The 19,277-nt window shown below is 42.5% G+C and overlaps 1 protein-coding gene across 3 annotated transcripts in view; it reads left to right on the plus strand.

Annotated features, from left to right (window-relative positions):
- The window catches only part of OTUD7A (OTU deubiquitinase 7A), a 374,444-nt gene that overhangs the window by 238,425 nt on the left and 116,742 nt on the right, over positions 1 to 19,277 (plus strand). Inside the window, exon 1 of one of the 3 annotated variants that reach the window (XM_077939014.1) lies at positions 6,011 to 6,359. The exons of the other annotated variants lie outside the window; for them this stretch is intronic. The gene's annotated coding sequence lies outside the window, so the exon portion shown is untranslated. Of the gene's footprint in view, positions 1 to 6,010; positions 6,360 to 19,277 lie in introns of those variants that run through there. 3 annotated transcript variants of the gene reach the window in all.

Raw genomic sequence — 19,277 nt, forward strand, 5'->3', positions numbered from 1 at the left:
GACTCGTATATTTCTCTTTATTTTCTGTCCAGTTTTCCTTTATATAATTTGAAGTTAAGAATAGTCTTGAGTGGCGGGGCGCGGTGGCTCACGCCTGTAACCCCAGCACTTTGGGAGGCCGAGGCGGGTGGATCACGAGGTCAGGAGATCAAGACCATCCTGGCTGACACGGTGAAACCCCATCTCTACTAAAAATTCAAAAAATTAGCTGGGCGTGGTGGTGGGCGCCTGTAGTCCCAGCTACTCGGGAGGCTGAGGCACGAGAATGGTGTGAACCCGGGAGGCGGAGCTTGCAGTGAGCTGAGATCGCGCCACTGCACTCCAGACTGGGTGACAGAGCAAGACTCTGTCTCAAAAAAAAAAAAAAAAAAAAAAAAAAAGAATAGTCTTGATGTAGCTTCCTGTTGGACTGATATTTTATCATTATAAACTTTGTTCTATAGTTATTAAAGTTTTATTTTCATTAATGTCAACTTGTCTGACATTGGTGTTTCTACATTAGCTCTTTTGATTAGTGTTTGCATGATATATTTTTAAAATAATTCTACTTTCAACCTTTGTGACAGTTTGTAATTCAGATGTAAGCAATGTAAAATTAAGGTTTTTAAAATCCAGTCTGATCATCTGTTTTTCACTTGAAGCATTTTAGTTTACCTACATTAGATGTGATAACTGATCTAGTTGGTTATAGATCTAACATCTCATTATTTGCTTTTGTTTGCCCTGTCATTTCCTTTTTCATCTTTCCTGCCTAATTTTGTATAAATCAGAGTATTTATTAATTTTCTATTCTATTAGCTTCTTCCTGGTACATTCTTTTACTATTCTTTGGTAGTTACAATGGAGATTACAATCTATATCCTTGACTATATATAGAGTTTCTGGTAAAATAGTACTCATACCATACTTTGGACAATTCAAGGAACTTAGTACTTCTGAACTCCATTTAGCCCCTCCTGTCTTGTGTATTAATGTTGTCCTGTAATTTGATTCTCTTTCAAACTCCATAGGGCAACTTTATTTTCTTTTTTTTTTTTTTTTTTTTTTTTGAGACGGAGTCTCGCTCTGTCGCCCAGGCTGGAGTGCAGTGGCGCGATCTCGGCTCACTGCAAGCTCCGCCTCCCGGGTTCACGCCATTCTCCTGCCTCAGCCTCCCGAGTAGCTGGGACTACAGGCGCCCACAACCGCGCCCGGCTAATTTTTTGTATTTTTAGTAGAGACGGGGTTTCACCGTGGTCTCGATCTCCTGACCTTGTGATCCGCCCGCCTCGGCCTCCCAAAGTGCTGGGATTACAGGCGTGAGCCACCGCGCCCGGCCTGGCAACTTTATTTTCTATAGGGTCAATACCCACTTAGGCTATAACGATTTTCCGTTGTTCTTTATTTTTTCCTGCAGCTCTGAGCTTCAATCTGAGATTATTTCCTTCTACCTAAAGAATACCCTTTAGTATTTTCTGTAGTGTGGTCCCCTGGTGATAAGTGTCTGCAATTTTTTTTAATTTTGCATCTGCTTTTAAAGAATAATTTTACAAGATATAGGATGGCATTTATGTAGGTATTTACTTATTTTTGCCCTCTGAAGATGTTCCATTTTCTTCTGGCCTTTATTATTTCCATTTAAAAGTCAAGGTAGCAGTTTTTTTTCTTGTACTGTTTCTAAAATATTTTTCTTTATCATAGGTTTTCAGCAGTTTTATTATAACATGCAGACTTGTATTTTTCTTTTATTTATGTTCCTTGGGGTTCATACGAATTCTCAGTCTGTGGCTTGATATCTTTCATTAATTTTAGAAAATTCTCTGTCATTATCTTTTATTTTTTTCTATTTTTCCATAGGTTATTGGGATACAGGTAGTGTTTGGTTACATGAGTAAGTTCTTTAGTGGTGATTTGTGAGATTTTGGTGCATCCATCACCTGAGCAGTAACACACTGCACCCTATTTGTAGTCTTTTATCCCTTGCCATCCTCCCATTCTTCCCCCAAGTCCACAAGTCCATTGTATAATTCCAATGCCTTTGTGTCCTCAGAGCTTAACTCCTGCATATCAGTGAGAACATACGATGTTTGGTTTTCCATTCCTGAGTTAATTCAGTTAGAATAATAGTTTCCAATCTCATCCAGGTTGCTGCGAATGCCTTTAATTCATTCCTTTTTATGGCTGAGTAGTATTCCATCGTGTATACATATATATATACCACAGTTTCTTTACCTACTCATTGATTGATGGACATTTGGGTTGGTTCCATGATTTTGCAGTTGTGAATTGTGCTGCCACAAACATGCATGTACAAGTGTCTTTTTCATATAATGACTTCTTTTCCTCTCTAGGTAGATACCCAGTACTGGGATTGCTAGATCAAATGGTAGTTCTACTTCTAGTTCTTTAAGGAATCTCCATACTGTTTTCCATAGTGGCTGCACTAGTTTACATTCCCACCAGCAGTGTAGAAGTGTTCCCTGATCACTGCATCCATGCCAACACCTACTGTTTGTTGATTTTTTTTTTTTATTATGGCCATTCTTGCAGGAGTAAGGTGGTATCACATTGTGGTTTTGATTTCCATTTCCCTGATCGTGAATGATGTTGGGTATTTTTTCATATGTTTGTTGGCCATTTGTGTATCTTCTTTTGAGAATTGTCTGTTCATCCTTAGCCCACTTTTTGATGGGATTGTTTGTTTTTTTCTTGTTGATTTGTTTGAGTTTGGGTTCTAGATTCTGGATATTAGTCCTTTGTCAAATGTATAGATTGTGAAGATTTTCTCCCACTCTGTAGGTTGTCTGTTTACTCTTCTGGCTGTTCCTTTTGCCATGCAAAAGCTCTTTAGTTTAATTAAGTCCCAGCTGTTTATCTTTGTTTTTATTGCATTTGCTTTTGGGTTCTTGCTCATAAATCCTTACCTAAGCCAATGTCTAGAAGGGGTTTTCCAATGTTATCTTCTGGAGTTTTCATAGTTTCAGGTCTTAGATATAAGGCATTAATCCTTCTTGAGTTGATTTTTGTAAAAGATGAGAGATGAGTATTGCATTTCATTCTCTTACATGTGGCTGGCCAGTTATCCCAGCACCATTTGTTGAAAAGGATGTCCTTTCTCCACTTTTTGTTTTTGTTTGCTTTGTCGAAGATCAGTTGGCTGTAAGTATTTGGGCTTATTACTTGGTACCCTATTCTGTTCCATTGGTCTATGTGCCTATTTTTATACCAGTACCGGGCTGTTTTGGTGACTATGGCCTTATAGTGTAGTTTGAAATCAGGTAGTGTGATGCCTCCAAATTTTTTCTTTTTGCTTAGTCTTGCTTTGGCTACATGGGCTCTTTTTTGGTTCCATATGAATTTTAGAATTGTTTTTTCTAATTCTGTGAAGAATGACAATGGTATTTTGATGGGGATTGTGTTGAATTTGTAGATTGCTTTTTGCAGTGTGGTCATTTTCTCAATATTGATTCTACCTATCCATGAGCATGGGACATGTTTCCATTTGTTTGTGTTATCTATGATTTATTTCACCAGGGTTCTGTAGTTTTCCTTGTGGAGGTCTTTCTCCTCCTTGGTTAGGTATATTCCTAGGTATTTTATTTGTTTGCAGCTATTGTAAAAGGGGTTGAGTTCTTAATTTGATTATCCGCTTGGTCGCTCTTGGTATATAGAAGAGTTACCAATTTGTTTACATTAATCTTGTATCCAGAAACTGGTGTATTCTTTTAGCAGTTCTAGGAGCTTTTTGGAGGAGTCTTCAGGGTTTTCAAGGTAAACAACCATATCATCAGCCAGCAGTGACAGTTTGATGTCCTCATCCCAGATTTGGATGCCTTTTATTTATTTCTCTTATCTGATTGCCCTGGCTAGGACTTCCAATACTATGTTGAAGAGGAGTAGTGAGTAGCCTTCAATGATCATTTGTATTTCTGTGGTGTCAGTTGTAATATCTCCCGTTTCGTTTCTTAATGAGGTTATTTGGATTTTCTCTCTTCTTGGTTAATCTTACTTATGGTCTATCAATTTTATTTATCTTTTCAAAGAACTAGCTTTTTGTTTCATTTATCTTTTGTATTTTTTTGTTTGTTTCAATTTCATTTAGTTCTGCTCTGATCTTGGTTATTTCCTTTCTCCTCCTGGGTTTGGGTTTGGTTTGTTCTTGTTTCTCTAGTTCCTTGAGGTGTGACCTGAGAGTGTCAGTGTGTGCTCTTTCAGTCTTTTTGATGCAGGCGTATAGGGCTATGAACTTTCCTCTTAGCACCTCTGCTGTATCCCAGAATTTTTGATTGGTTGTGTCATTATTGTCATTCAGCTTGAAGAATTTTTTAATTTCCATCTTGATTTCATTTTTGACCCAATGATCATTTAGGAGTAGGTTACTTAATTTCCATGTATTTGCATGGTTTTGAAGGTTCCTTTTGGAGTTGATTTCCAGTTTGATTCCACTGTAGTCTGACAGAGTACTTAATTTCATTTTTCTGGTCGGGCGTGGTGGCTCATGCCTGTAATCCCAGCACTTTGGGAGGCCGAGGCGGGCAGATCATGAGGTCAAGAGATCGAGACCATCCTGGCTAACACGGTGAAACCCTGTCTCTACTAAAAATATAAAAAATTAGCTGGGCATGGTGGCGGGCCCCTGTAGTCCCAGCTGCTCGGGAGGCTGAGGCAGGAGAATGATGTGAACCTGGAAGATGGAGCTTGCAGTGAGCTGAGATCGCGCCACTGCACTTCAGCCTGGGCAACAGAGTGAGACTCTGTCTCAAAAAAAAAAAATATATATATATATATATATGTATAAAATTTCATTTTTCTTAAATTTATTGAGGCTTGTTTTGTGGCCTATCCTATGGTCTATTTTGGAGAAAGTTCCTTTCGCTGTTGAATAGAATGTGTATTCTACAGTTCTTGGATGAAATGTTCTGTGTATATATGTTAAGTCCATTTGTTCTAAGGTATAGTTTAAATCCATTGTTTCTTTGTTGGCTTTCCGTCTTGATGACCTGAATAGTGCTGTCGATGGAGTGTTGAAGTTCCCCACTATTATTGTGTTGCTGTCTATCTCATTCTTAGGTCTATTAGTAACTGTTATATATATTTGGGACCTCCAGTGTTGGGTGCATATATGTTTAGGATTGTGATATTTTCCTGTTGGACAAGGCTTTTTAAAAAAGCATTATATAATGTCCCTCCTCCGTGTCTCTTTTAACTGCTGTTGCTTTAAAGTTTGTTTTGTCTGATATAAGAATAGCTACGTCTGCTTTTGTTTTGTAATATTACCAGAGCTAATTTGCTGGTTCCTTCTCATTTGGTAGGCTCTGTCAGAGGGAAGGTCTAGAGCTGAAGGCTGTTCAGATTCTTTTGTCCCACAGGGTGTTCCCTTGATGTAGTACTCTCCCCCTTTCCTGTGAGCTGAGCTGCAGTGATTATTATCTCTCTTCTGGGTCTAGCCATCCAGCAAGTCTGCCCGGCTCCAGGCTGGCACTGGGGGCTGTCTGCACAAAGTCCTGTGATGTGAACCATCTATGGGTCTCTCAGCCATGGATCCCAGCACCTGTTCCAGTGGAGGTGGCAGGGAGATGAAACGAAGTCTGCCAGCGTTCTTAGCTTGGGTGGTTTAATGTTCTGTTTTTGTGCCGGTTGGCCTCCTGCCAGGAGGTAGCGCTTTCGAGAGTGCATCGGCTGTGCTGTTATGGAGAGGGACCAGCAGTGGGTGGGACCCCAGAACTCCCACGACTATATGCCCTTTGTCCTCAGCTACCAGAGTAGATAGGGAAGGACCATCATTTGGGGGCAGGGCTAGGCGTGTCTGAGCTCAGACTCTCCGTTGGGTCTTGCTGTGCTGCGGCTGCTGTGGGGAGTGGGGGTGAGGTTCCCAGGTCAATGGAGTGGTGTTCCTGGGAGGATTATGGCTGCCTCTGCTGAGTCATGCAGGCTGTCAGCAAAGTGGGGGCAATTCGGCAGTCACAGGCCTCACCCGGCTCCCACACAATCTGAAGGGCTGGTCTCACTTCCGCCATGGACCTGCTAACGGCACCGAGTTTGTTTCCAGGCAGTGGGCTAGCAGAGCTGAGGACTTACCCAGGGTTACCCACCTCCCAGCTACAAAAGACAAGGGCTTTAGTTCCTCGCCATCCTGTGCAGCTTGCAGGTCAGATTTGCGCCCTCCCCCGAGGTCTGGCCAGGAGGCTTTTGCCCAGTTCAAATTGTTACAAAGTTCAGCTTGAGACTTCCTTTTGCTTCGCCTCTGACTGCCCCACCGATCCCTGTGGTGCCGGGCAGGAGGGCCTGCGTGGGGACCCCGCCAGCTCCCAGGGCCTTTCCCGCTGCTTCCTCTACTCCTGTATTTCTCTCAGCTCTGTGAATTGACTACTCAGCTCTAGGTAAGGTCGGGAACTTCTCCCACAAACTAGACCTTCAGCTTCCCCAGTGGGAGTGTGTGTCTGGGGGCAGAGGATCTCCCCTTCCTGCTTCTGCAGTTTGGGCACTCACAGTATTTGGGGTGTCTCCCCGGTCCTGCAGGAGCAGTCTGCTTCTTTCGGAGTGTCTGTGGGTCCTCTCGGGGTTCCTGGTTTGTTCCTGCAGTCATTCTGGAGCTAAAATTCATGATGCGAGCTTCCGCACACTGCTCTGTTCTTCCCGGTTGGAGCTACGATCTAGTCCTGCCTCATGTCCACCATTATCTTTTAAAATATTGCTTCTGTCCCATCCTTTATATTCTTCCTTCTGGAACTCAGCTATAGCTGGTCACTGACTTACGATAGTTCAACTTATGATGTTTCAACTTTATAATAGGCTCATTGGGGTATTACAAGAATTTTCAACTCACAGTATTTTTGACCTAGGATGGGTTTGTTGGGACATAACTCCATGGTAAGTTGAGGAGTTTCTGTGCACGTGTCGAAAAGCTGCTTTCCCATGCTTATGCGTATGGCCTTGTACTTTAATCTCTCATTCCACGCCTCCACCTCCCACTGTGTGTCTGTGGATCTGCATGTCTGTAAGTCTGCTGCAAACTGAATATTTTCTTCTGAATTTATCTTTCACTTTATTTATTCTCTTCTCTTGATTGCCCAGTCAGCTCTTAACCATATGCACCGAGTTCTTATTTTTAGTTCATCTATTTTTCAGTTCTAGACTGGACTTATTTTTATGTTTCTCAGTTCAATTCTCTGCCAAAATTCTTTTTTTTTCTCTCTCTCTTTGAGATGGAGTCTCGCTCTGTCTCCAGGCTGGAGTGCAGTGGCACAATCTCAGCTCTCTGCAACCTCTCCCTGGTTCAAGCGATTCTCCTGCCTCAGCCTCCCAAGTAGCTGGGACTACAGGCATGTGCCACTACGCCCAGCTAATTTTTGTATTTTTAGTAGAGATGGGATTTCATCATGTTGGCCAGGATGGTCTCGATCTCCTGACCTCATGATCTGCCTGCCTTAGCCTCCCAAGGTGCTGGGATTACAGGCGTGAGCCCGTGTACCCAGCCCAAAATTCTTTAACATCTACATACTAAATATAATTATTTTAAAATACAATCATGCATCACTTAATGATGGAGGTACATTCTAAGAAATGCATTGTTAGGCAACTTCCCTACTGTGCAAACATCACAGAGGACATTTATACAAACCTAGATGGTGTAGCCTACTACACACCTAGGCTATATAGTATAGCCTACTGTTCCTAAGTTACAAACCTGTACAGCATGTTACTGCACTCAATACTGTAGGTAACTGTAAGGCAATACTAAGTATTTGTGTGTGTATCCTATATAAATATAGAAAAGGTAATACATTACACTAGAACATGATGACACCTTCAACATCACTAGGCAATAGGAATTTTTCACCTCCATTTTAATCTTATGGGACCACTGGTCATTTTAATTGGGTCTTGGATATTATATATTAAGATTTTGAGATATAATTTTAGGCTATGGGTGATTTTATTGTTTTTCCTGAGAAAGTGAAGTTTGCTTATTTTAGGCAACCAGGGTAGGGACTTTAGTAATCGAAGACCACTTGAAGCCAATCAGGTATTTAAGTTATTTGAAGCTCAACTTAATTCCCTACTATGGCTGCTTTGTTTTTAGTTTACTCTGACTCTTGGGGTATAGCCCTTCAAGTTCCCAGCCGAAAGCCTGGGGTGTTGGCCAGGCTTTGTTCTTCATTGAGGGCCCTGAATTCTAGTTTCTATCTGCCCATATCCATAAGACTTGTTGAAAACTCTGTTCAGCTCCCCAGCCTCTCAGCCACTGCTTTTATCCCTGGCAGTATTCCCAATGGGGAAAGTAACTCCAAATGCTAATTTATCTCTCTTGTCTCTAATCCTCTCCTAGTTCTTAGCCTTAACAGTCCTCACTACCTTTATACTCTCTGATGTCATCAGACAGGTATCTTTCTTATATTTTGCCATGTTTCCTAGTTATTCCAATGTCAGTATTGTTGTAAAACAACCGACTCCACCATTTCCAGATACAGAACTCCCCGGGGCAGTTTGAATGTATTTACTGTGCCATCACTGATAAACACTTACTTCAGTGCTGGACTAAGCGGACAGTAACAGTTTTGTGAATGAAAATTTTTATTAAACAATTCTAAACTGATTTAGATGATATATAATGTCAGCATTCTATAACTAATCTTGAAATAAAATATTATTACTTACGCATGAAAAAAAGTGTTTGTATATATTGCTGATTTAATGCCTAGAGGGTATCTGGTTTTATCAGTTGAATAAAGGGCTGCTGACTGCCGAAACAGAAGTTGTGCATTAGGCAGTTAATGTGACAGATGTTGACATCAGCTTTGTAGTGTTACAGTTTACACAGATGAATTTGGTGCAGGATGTGTATTTCCATTACTGTCTGACTTAGTACATATTTGCAGTATAGGGAACACAGATTATCTGCTATTGTTTACATTTTACTAGTTATACTAGAAAATCCAGTTAACTTTGTTATTCATCCATTTCTGACTAATTTATTTGAAACAACTCCAAAAGCCACCAATATTAAGAAGTGACTCCTGTGTTGGGAATGTAACATTTTTCAAGCTACTGCCTCTGGGCACGGTCACGTGTGTGTTCATAACGGAGGCCTCTGAAGCCTGCCTCAGTTCTGCACCACTTGTCTCTCCCTCCCCTGAGGCTAAAGCACACCTGCCAGAGCTTTGCACATGAAGATGGTAAAATAGTTAAACAAAGTTTCACAACAGCCCTGCATATCTAGCAAGAGTTGTTTATGGGAAACATAGGTTATTCTGCATTTACGCTGAGCCAAAAATTACAAGCAAAGAGCAACTGTGATGGGGATGTGAGGCCACCTGCAGATCACTGGATCCAAACCAGAGATACTGGTTGGAGGTCATCTAGCTGTTTAATTTTGGTTGTGGCAAATTAGGTTTGCTTTTAATAATGTTCTTCTCAAATGGAAGCTGGACTCGAAGAGTATACAGAAAGGCCTATTGATGTTGGCATTCATGGTTTCCCCCCAGGCTCCCGCAGAAGTGGTTCACTGGTTAGAATGGGAGCTCTGTCCTTTGTCACTCCCTGTCCACGGACACAGTGGCACAGTCTCCCCAGTGGCTGGAGACAGGGCATGGAAAGAGCAGGGGCTGCTCATGGGCAGAGAGGCCGGCTCTTGCATGCAGCCCTGTAGCCATGTTACAGGAATGCAGTCCCTGGAGTTGCTTACGTAACCAACAGCCTGTGTGGCCTGAGGCATAGATTAAGCCATTTAAGAAAATGAGTCTGAAAAAATAACTGATTGTTCTCTGCTTTAATCGATTTGTTCCATGATTGCAGGCTACAATGGAGAGTGAGCACGGAGGCGCCCCCTAATGGCTTTGCCCAGTAGGAACCCCCTCACAGCCAGCGCAGTTTCCATGCTGTTAGTTGGAGCCACTCCCTGCCTTACCCAGTTAGGATGCAGGCCCAGAGGCCACCAAGGAGAATCAGCCGTCCACCCACCCCAGAGGGCCCAGGGTGATGTTTCAGAGGAGAGCAACTCGAGTGCCAAACGCCAGTGGTCCCATGTGACTGGATGTGTGGACACTGTCCCCAGTGTGTCCAGAGTGGCCCCCACATTCCTCTGATGCAGGGTCCTTGATGTCTGTGGCTGTGATAGAGGGAGCCAGAATGATGGATGGCCTCATGCTGTGCACACACAACCCAACACACACCTGCCACACACACGCCACACAACATATTTACCACCCATTCCCCCTGCACACCCACACGCACCCATTCTACACAGCACATAGAGAGTAAGTTCTAACTCTCATTCAAAATGCAAATTCCCTCATCAAAAGCAAACTAAAATCAAATATAAAAGCAAAGAAACAAACAGCTGTGGACAGCCCTACTTTCGCCTTGCCTGACCATGTGTCTTAGCCACACTCCACCCAGAGCAGAGCCTGTGTAGCGCCCTGTGCCTCCCGGGCTGCTCTGCTCATCACACCTGTTGCTTGTAGAAGCTTCTGGCTCCCTGATGGCTCAGTTAGACCCGGAGTCTCATGCAGGACCTCCTTTCCAGTCCAGTAGCCAGTCTGGACTCCGGGGCACAGAGGTGAGGGGCACAGCTTTGCCACACACGCTGAGCACACTCGCCCATCTTGTTGAGCTTCTCAGCCCACCCTGCCCTGGAAGTCCTCCCTTGGGCTCCTGAGTGGGAGCCACAGGTTGTCCTCTGACCCACTTCTCTGGCCACATTCATGAGCCAGTTACTAACTGAACGCACTTTATGTAAAGGCACTGCTCTAGCAGCTATTTGCAAGTATTTTTGTGAGGCAGCTGAATATAGTTTTCTTTCTTTCTTTTTTTTTTTTTTTTGTTATACTTTAAGCTCTGGGGTACATGTGCAGAATGTGCGGTTTTGTTACATAGGTATACACGTGCCATGGCGATTTGCTGCACCCATCAACCTGTCACCTACATTAGGTATTTCTCCTAATGCTATCCCTCTCCTAGCCCCCACTCCCAACAGGCCCCAATGTGTGATGTTCCCCGCCCTGTGTCCATGTGTTCTCATTATTCAACTCCCACTTATGAGTGAGAACATGCAGTGTTTGGTTTTTTTGTTCTTGTGTTAATTTGCTGATAATAATGGTTTCCAGCTTCATCCATGTCCCTGCAAAAGACATGAACTCATCCTTTTATATGACTGCATAGTATTCCATGGTGTATATGTGCCACATTTTCTTTATCCAGTCTATCATTGATGGACATTTGGGTGGGTTCCAAGTCTTTGCTGTTGTGAACAGTGCCGCAATAAACACATGGGTGCATGTGTCTTTATAGTAGAATGATCTATAATCCTTTGGATATATACCCAGTAATGGGATTGCTGGCTCGAATGGTACTTCTAGTTCTAGATCCTTGAGGAATCGCCACACTGTCTTCCACAATGGTTGAACTAGTTTACATTCCCACCAACAGTATAAAAGAGTTCCTATTTCTCCACATTCTCTCTAGCATCTGTTTCCTCACTTTTTAATGATTGCCATTCTAACTGGTGTGAGATGGTATCTCATTGTGGTTTTGATTTGTATTTCTTTAATGAGCAATGATGAGCTTTTTTTCATATGTTTGTTGGCCACATAAATGTCTTCTTTTGAGAAGTGTCTGTTCATATAATTCACCCACTTTTTGATGGAGTTGTTTGTTTTTTTCTTGTAAATTTGTTTAAGTTCTTTGTAGATTCTGGATATTAGCCCATTGTAAGATAGATAGATTACAAAACTTTTCTCCCATTCTGTAGGTTGCCTGTTCACTCTGATGATAGTTTCTTTTGCTGTGCAGAAGCTCTTTAGTTTAACTAGATCCTATTTGTCAATTTTGGCTTTTGTTGCCATTGCTTTTGGTGTTTTAGACATGAAGTCTTTGCCCATGCCTATGTCCTGAATGGTATTCCCTAGGTTTTCTTCTAGGATTTTTATGGTTTTAGGTCTTATGTTTAAGTCTTTAATCCATCTTGAGTTAATTTTTGTGTAAGGTATAAGGAAGGGGTCCAGTTTCAGTTTTCTGCATATGGCTAGCCAGTTTTCCCAACACTATTCATTAAATAGGGAATCCTTTCCCCATTGCTTGTTTGTGTCAGGTTTGTCAAAGATCAGATGGTTGTAGATGTGTGATGTTATTTCTGAGGCGTCTGTTCTGTTCCATTGGTCTGTATATCTGATTTGGTACCAGTACCATGCTGTTTTGGTTACTGTAGCCTTGTAGTGTAGTTTGAAGTCAGGTAGTGTGATGCCTCCAGCTTTGTTCTTTTTGCTTAGAATTGTCTTGGATATGCAGGCTCTTTTTTGGTTCTATATGAAATTTAAAGTAATTTTTTCCAATTCTGTGAAGAAAGTCAATGGTAGCTTGATGGGGATAGCATTGAATCTATAAATTACTTTGGGCAGTGTGGCCATTTTCACGATATTAATTCTTCCTATCCATGAGCCTGGAATGTTTTTCCATTTGTTTGTGTCCTCTCTTATTTCCTTGAACAGTGGTTTGTACTTCTCCTTGAAGAGGTCCTTCACATCCCTTGTAAGATATATTCCTAGATATTTTATTCTGTTAGTAGCAATTGTGAATGGGCGTTCACTCATGATTTGGCTCTCTGTTTGTCTGTTATTGGTGTACAAGAATGGTTGTAATTTTTGCACATTGATTTTTTATCCTGAGACTTTGCTGAAGTTGCTTATCAGCTTAAGGAGATTTAGGGCTGAGATGGTGGGGTTTTCTAAATATACAATCATGTTATCTGCAAACAGAGACAGTTTGACTTCTTCTTTTGAAAACCCTTTATTTCTTTCTCTTGCCTGATTACCCTGGCTAGAACTTCCAATACTGTGTTGAATAGGAGTGGTAAAAGAGGGCATCCTTGTCTTGTGCTGGTTTTCAAAGGGAATGCTTCCAGTTTTTGCCCATTTAGTATGATATTGGCTGTGGGTTTGTCATAAATAGCTCTTAATATTTTGAGATACATTCCATCAATACCTAGTTTATTGAGAGTTTTTACCACGAAGGGGTGTTGAATTTTCTCAAAGGCCTTTTCTGTATCTATTGAGATAATCATGTGATTTTTGTCATTGGTTCTGTTTATGTGATAGATCGCATTTATTGATTTGCATATGTTGATCCAGCCTTGAATCCCAGGTATGAAGCTGACTTGATCATGGTGGATAAGCTTTTTGATGTGCTGCTGGATTCGGTTTGCCAGTATTTTATTGAGGATTTTTTTTCCATCGATGTTCATCAGAGATATTGGCCTGAAATCTTCTTTTTTTGTTGTGCCTCTGCCAGGTTTTGGCATCAGGATGATGCTGGCCTCATAAAATGAGTTAGGGAGGATTCCCTCTTTTTCTGTTGTTCGGAATAGTTTCAGAAGGAATGGTACCAGCTCCTCTTTGTACCTTTGGTAGAATTCGGCTGTGAATCCGTCTGGTCCTGGACTTTTTTTGGTTGGTAGAGTATTAATTACTGCCTCAATTTCAGAACTTGTTATTGGTCTATTCAGGGATTCAACTTCTTCCTGGCTTAGACTTGAGAGGGTGGATATGTCCAGGAATTTATCCATTTCTTCTAGATTTTCTAGATTTTCTAGTTTATTTGCATAGAAGTGTTTATAGTATTTTCTGATGGTAGTTTGTATTTCTGACAGATTAGTAGTGATATCCCCTTTATCATTTTTCATTGTGTCTATTTAATTCTTCTCTTTCTCTTCTTTATTAGTCTGGCTAGCTGTCTGTCTATTTTGTTATCTTTTCAAAAAACCAGCTCCTGGATTCATTGATTTTTTTTGGAAGGGTTTTTCAAGTCTCTATCTCCTTCAGTTCTGCTCTGATCTTAGTTATTTCTTATCTTCTGCTAGCTTTTGAATTTGTTTGCTCTTGCTTCTCTAGACCTTTTCATTGTGATGTTAGGGTGTCAATTTTAGGTCTTTGCTGCTTTCTCTTGTGGGCATTTAGTGCTATAAATTTCCCTCTGCACACTGCTTTAAATATGTCCCAGAGATTCTGGCACATTGTGTCTTTGTTCTCATGGACTTCAAAGAGCATCTTTATTTCTGCCTTCATTTTGTTATTTACCCAGTAGTCATTCAGAGCAGGTTGTCCAGTTTCCATGTTGTTGTGTGGTTTTGAGTGAGTTTCTCAATCCTGAGTTCTAATTTGATTGCACTGTGGTATGAGAGACTGTTGGTTATGATTTCTGTTGTTTTGCATTTGCTGAGGAACGTTTTACTTCCAATTATGTTGTCAATTTTAGAAAAAGTGTGATGTGGTGCTGAGAAGAATATATGTTCTGTTGATTTGGAGTGGAGAGTTCTGTATATGTCTATTAGGTCCGCTTGGTCCAGAGCTGAGTTCAAATCCTGAATATCCTTGTTAATTTTCTGTCTTGGCGATCTGTTTAATATTAACAGTGGTGTGTTAAGGTCTCCCACTATTATTGTGTGGGAGTCTAAGTCCTTTTGTAGGTCTCTAAGAACTTGCTTTATGAATCTGGATGCTCCTGTATTAGGTACATATATATTTAGGATAGTTAGCTCTTCTTGTTCCATTGATCCCTTTACCATTATGTAATGCCTGTCTTTGCCTCTTTTGATCTGTGTTGGTTTAAAGTCTGTTTTATCAGAGACTAGGATTGCAACCCCTGCTTTTTCTTTACTTTCCATTTGCTTGGTAAATATGTCTCCATCCCTTTATTTTGAGCCTATGTGTGTCTTTGCACATGAGATGGGTCTCCTGAATAAAGCACACCAATGGGTCTTGACACTTTATCCAATTTGCCAGTCTGTGTCTTTTAATTGGGGCATTTAGCCCATTTACATTTAAAGTTAATACTGTTATGTGTGAATTTGATCCTGTCATTATGGTGCTAGCTGGTTATTTTGCCCGTTTGTTGATGCAGTTTCTTCATAGTGTCGATGGTCTTTACAATTTGGTATGTTTTTGCAGTGGCTGGTACCGGTTGTTCCTTTCCATGTTTAGTGCTTCCTTCAGGAGCTCTTGTAAGGCAGGCCTGGTGGTGACAAAATCTCTCAGCATTTGCTTGTAAACTGTAAAGGATTTTATTTCTCCTGCATTTATGAAGTTTAGTTTGGCTGGATATGAAATTCTGGGTTGAAAACTCTTTTCTTCAAGAATTTTGAATATTGGCCCTCATTCTCTTCTGGCTTGTAGGGTTTCTACTGAGAGATCTGCTGTTAGTCTGATGGGCTTCCTTTTGTGAGTAACCTGACCTTTCTCTCTGGCTGCCCTTAACATTTTTTCCTTCATTTCAGCCTTGGTGAATCTGACGATTATGTGTCTTGGGGTTGCTCTTCTCGAGGAGTATCTTTGTGGTGTTCTCTGTATTTCCTGTATTTGAATGTTGGCCTATCTTGCTAGGTTGGGGAAGTTCTCCTGGATTAATATCTTGAAGAGTGTTTTCAAACTTGGTTCCATTCTCCCTGTCACTTTCAGGTACATCAATCAAACATAGATTTGGTCTTTTCACATAGTCCCTTATTTCTTGGAGGATTTGTTCATTCCTTTTCATTCTTTTTTCTCTAATCTTGTCTACTTGCTTTATTTCATTAAGTTGATCTTTAATCTCTGGTATCATTTCTTTGCTTGATCAATTCGGCTATTGATACTTGTGTATGCTTCACGAAGTTCTTGTGCTGTGTTTTCAGCTCCATCAGGTCATTTATGTTCTTCTCTAAACTGGTTGCTCTGGTTAGTAATTTGTCTAACCTTTTTTCAAGGTTCTTAGCTTCCTTGCGTTGGGTTAGAACATGCTCCTTTAGCTCAGAGGAGTTTGTTATTACCCACCTTCTGAAGCCTACCTCTGTCAATTTGTCACACTCATTCTCCATCCAGTTTTGTTCCCTTGCTGGCGAGGAGTTGTGATCCTTTGGAGGAGAAGAGGTGTTCTGGTTTTTGGAATTTTCAGCCTTTTTGCCCTGGTTTCTCCCCATCTTCGTGGATTTACTACCTTTGGTCTTTGATGTTGGTGACCTTCGGATGGGGTCTTTGAGTGGATGTGCTATTCCTTTCTGTTAGTTTTCCTTCTGACAGTCAGGCCCCTCTGCTGCAGGCCTTCTGGAGTTTGCTGGAGGTCCACTCCAGACCCTGTTTGCCTGGGCATTAGCAGCGGAGGCTGCAGAATAGCAAAGATTGCTGCCTGTTCTTTCCTTTGGAAGCTTCCTCCCAGAGGGGCATCCGCCAGATGCCAGCCAGAGCTCTCCTGTGTGAAGTGTCTGTTGGCCCCTCCTGGGAGGTGTCTCCCAGTCAGGATACACAGGGGTCAGGGACCCACTTGAGGAGGCAGTCTGACCCTTAGCAGAACTCAGACGCTGTGCTGGGAGGTCCACCGCTCTCTTCAGAGCCATCAGGCAGGGACGTTTAAGGCTACTGAAGCTGTACCCACAGCCACCCCTTCCCCCAGGTGCTCTGTCCCAGGGAGATGGGAGTTTTTTCTGTAACTCCCTGACTAGGGCTGCTGCCTGGTTTTCAGAGATGCCCTGCCCATCGAGGAGGAATCTAGAGAGGCAGTCCGGCCACCGCGGCCTTGCTGAGCTGTGATTGGCCCCATCCAGTTCCAACTTCCCAGTGGCTTTGTTTACACTGTGAGGGTAAAACCGCCTACTCAGGCCTCAGCAGTGGCGGACGCCCCTTCCCCCACCAAGCTCAAGTGTCCCAGGTCGACTTCAGACTGCTGTGCTAGCAGCGAGAATTTCAAGCCACTGCATCTTAGTTTGCTGGGCTCCGTGGGGGTGGGACCCACCGAGCCAGACCACTTGACTTGCTGGCTTCAGCCCCCTTTCCAGGAGAGTGAACTGTTCTGTCTCTGGTGTTCCAGGCACCACTGGGGTATGGAAAAAAACAAACTCCTGCAGCTAGTTTTCTGTGTGCCTGAACGGCCACCCAGTTTTGTGCTTGAAACCCAGGGCTCTGGTGACATAGGCACCGGAAGGAATCTCCTGGTCTGCGGGTTACAAAGACCATGGGAAAAGTGCAGTATCTGGGCCAGAGTGTGCACAGCTCCTCAGGCTCAGTCCCTCACGGCTTCCCTTGCATAGGGGAGATAATGCCCTGACCCCTTGTACTTCCCGGGTAAGGCGGCGCCCTGCCCTGCTTCGGCTCGCCCTCTGTGGGCTGCACCCACTGTTCAACCAGTCCCGATGAGATGAACCTGCACCTCAGTTGGAAATGCAGCAATCACCTGTGTTCTGCGTCGATCTCACTGGGAACTGCACACTGGAGTTGTTCTTATTCAGCCATCTTGTCAGCAATCTGAGTGTAGTTTTCAACTGAACTCTTAGGGTATACCCACATGTCCAATAGCTGGAACTGCCCTGGCTGACTCCAAGCGGAGAACTGAGCCTCCCCTAACCTAGGGGCAGCATCACCACCACAGAACTCCCAGGCTCTCCCAGACCAGGCTCCCTGAGCCATCACATAAACCTCCGGGGCCACTCAGCCCATCTCAGCCCTAGCCACGGGGGACTGGAAACATGCTGCTCTTCCTGTCTGAAAGCTCGAAAGTTTCCACTGCTTTTACTCACACCCACAGCCAGTCATCAGAAATCCTGCTGGCTCCCCTCAGAAGCCCAGCAGCCCCTGTGTGGGGGTCCACAGCCCAGACTCCATGCCTCTTGCCTTGCCCACTGCTTCTGCTTTTCAGACAGCAGCCAGAGCCAAATGTAAAATAGAAGTCACTCCGTTTCTCCAAAAACAAGAAGGGCTGGGTTTGGTGGGTTACTGCTGGAAGCTGATTGGGGTTGCACTGAATCTCTGAGGACACAGGGGAGGCCAGTCCTCCGGAAGAGAGCTGGAGGGCTTGCAGGGCCTGGCTTCCAGCCAAAGTGATTGGATGGTGTGAGCACACACAAGAGACCGCGTATCCCCGAGCAGGACGGGATCCAGAGAGAGGCCTCCACCAAGGGCAAGGGAAGGAAAGGGAACTCTTTCCAACAAAGGTGCTGAAACAACTGTAAAATGGTACGTTAAAAAAAAAAAAAAGCAGGACCTTGACGCTCTGCCTCCTGCCATGCATACAAATTACTTCAAGGCAGGTTAGGCCTACATGTATAAACAAAACCTAAGAAGCTTCTAGAAAAAGGCATGGAGGGAAAATCTTCATGAACTTGGAGTTGGCAAACACGTTGTAGAGAGGCCAAAAAAGGACTATGAAAAAGGAAAACATGAATTGAATTTCAAATGAAAAGGACTATGAATTGAATTTCACCAAAACAAAAAATTTCGGTTCATCAAAAGACACTTAAAATAAATAGGCTGGGCATGGTGGCTCACACCTGTAATCCCAGCACTTTGGGAGGCCAAGGCCAGCAGATTACTTGAGCTCGGGAATTCAAGACCAGCCTGGGAAACATGGCAAAAGTATTTCTCTACAAAAAAAAAAAGAAAACAAAAGCTAGCCAGGTGTGATAGCATGCACCTGTGGTCCCAGCTACTTGGGAGACTGAGGCAGGAGGATTACTTGAGCAGGGGAAGCAGAGGTTTCAGTGAGCTAAGATCATGCTACTGCACTCCAGCCTGGGCAACAGAGCAAAACCATGTCTTAAAAATAATAAATAAAATAAAATAAATAGGTAAGCCACAAACTGGGAAATAATATTCATAAAACATGTGTCTGTTAGAGCACTTGTATCTAGAATGAATAAATTACAACCACAAGTTAATTATAAAAATGCAAATAATAGAAAAGTGAGCAAAAGACTTAAAAACAGAAAAAAAGAAGAAGATACATGAATTACCAGTAAGCACATGTGAAAATGTTCATATTAGTCATGAGGCAAATAGAAATTAGAACCACAATGAGATACTACTGCACACCCACCAAAACAAAAAAAATTAAGAATGCTGACAATACCAAGTATTAGAATGATGTGGAAAAATAGAACTTTCCAATGTTAAAAGGCAAAATAATAAAACCACTTTGGGAAACAGTTTGGTGGTTTCTTACAAAATTAAAAATACATTTAAGCCCTTAACCCAGCAATTATACTCTTGGATATTAACTAAAGAAAGATGAAAACATATGTCCACAAAAAGACATTTACTGGAATGTTCATAGCAGCTTTGCTTATAATCACACAAACCTAGAAGCAATGCAACTATCCCTCAGCGAGTGAATAGATGAATTCACTGCAGTGCAGCTAAACAGTAGATAGTACTCAATGGTTAAAAGAAGCGAACTATTGATGCACGCTGCAACACAGATGAAACCAGAGACCTTATTCTGAGCGAACGAGGAGAGACACGGAAGACACTTATTGCATGATTCCATGTATATGGAGCTCAAGGGCC

This window comes from Macaca mulatta, chromosome 7 (assembly GCF_049350105.2).
Source record: "Macaca mulatta isolate MMU2019108-1 chromosome 7, T2T-MMU8v2.0, whole genome shotgun sequence".
NCBI lineage: Eukaryota > Metazoa > Chordata > Mammalia > Primates > Cercopithecidae > Macaca > Macaca mulatta.